Genomic DNA, 506 nt, shown 5'->3' with positions numbered 1-506 from the left:
ATTACTTATTTATTTTCAGAGGTTTTTGCCTTAGGGCGCATGTGCTCACTGAAGAGAGAAACAAACGGTGAGAGGGAAAGTGAGAAATCACCCCCCATGGGGGTGGTCACGCTGCAATCCCTTCTCCAATTTTCCTCCTGGAATCTTGGGCACGCATGCACATGTGACCAGTGTGAGTTTCAACCCACTGGGTTCTGGACTCTAACCACAGCGGGCCATGTGGAAGTCCAGTCAGTGGCGTAACCACTATGCCATAAATGGTATATATATATATATAATTTGTGTGTGTGTGTGTTTAATTAATTAACTTTTTTTTTTTTTAGGGAGAGATTTTTGCTATAGGGTGTGTGTGCTCCCCGGAAAGACAGTGAGGAAGAAAGCCCCCCCACAAGGTGGATGGCCATGTTGCAATCCTCCATTCTGCTCTTGGGATCTTGGGCATGCACAGGCACCAGGCGTGTGTTCTTTTTTTTTTTTTTTTTGAGAGGTTTTTGCTATAGGGCGCA

This window comes from Tupaia chinensis, unplaced genomic scaffold, assembly GCF_000334495.1.
Source record: "Tupaia chinensis unplaced genomic scaffold, TupChi_1.0 Scaffold000116_1, whole genome shotgun sequence".
NCBI lineage: Eukaryota > Metazoa > Chordata > Mammalia > Scandentia > Tupaiidae > Tupaia > Tupaia belangeri.
The sequence above is the reverse complement of the archived record's forward strand: the minus strand, read 5'-3'. Positions refer to the sequence as shown.